Consider the following 204-nt stretch of genomic DNA (forward strand, 5'->3'; position numbering starts at 1 on the left):
AAAGAGGGAGCTCTTCTTAATATTTTGACACCAAAATCATGTCGATACACCTTACCGACTGCGAGTAAAGCCACCCACGCTTTAACTTAACAGACTGTATGAGGTGTAGCCCGGCTTCAAAGTAAGTCTGGTCTCGCCCTTGTAAGAAGTAAACCTTAAAGTCCAGTTACTAAGAATACATCTTCAAAAAAGGTGCATTCTGAA

The sequence above is a fragment of the Belonocnema kinseyi genome, chromosome 1 (genome assembly GCF_010883055.1).
Source record: "Belonocnema kinseyi isolate 2016_QV_RU_SX_M_011 chromosome 1, B_treatae_v1, whole genome shotgun sequence".
In the NCBI taxonomy this organism is placed as follows: domain Eukaryota; kingdom Metazoa; phylum Arthropoda; class Insecta; order Hymenoptera; family Cynipidae; genus Belonocnema; species Belonocnema kinseyi.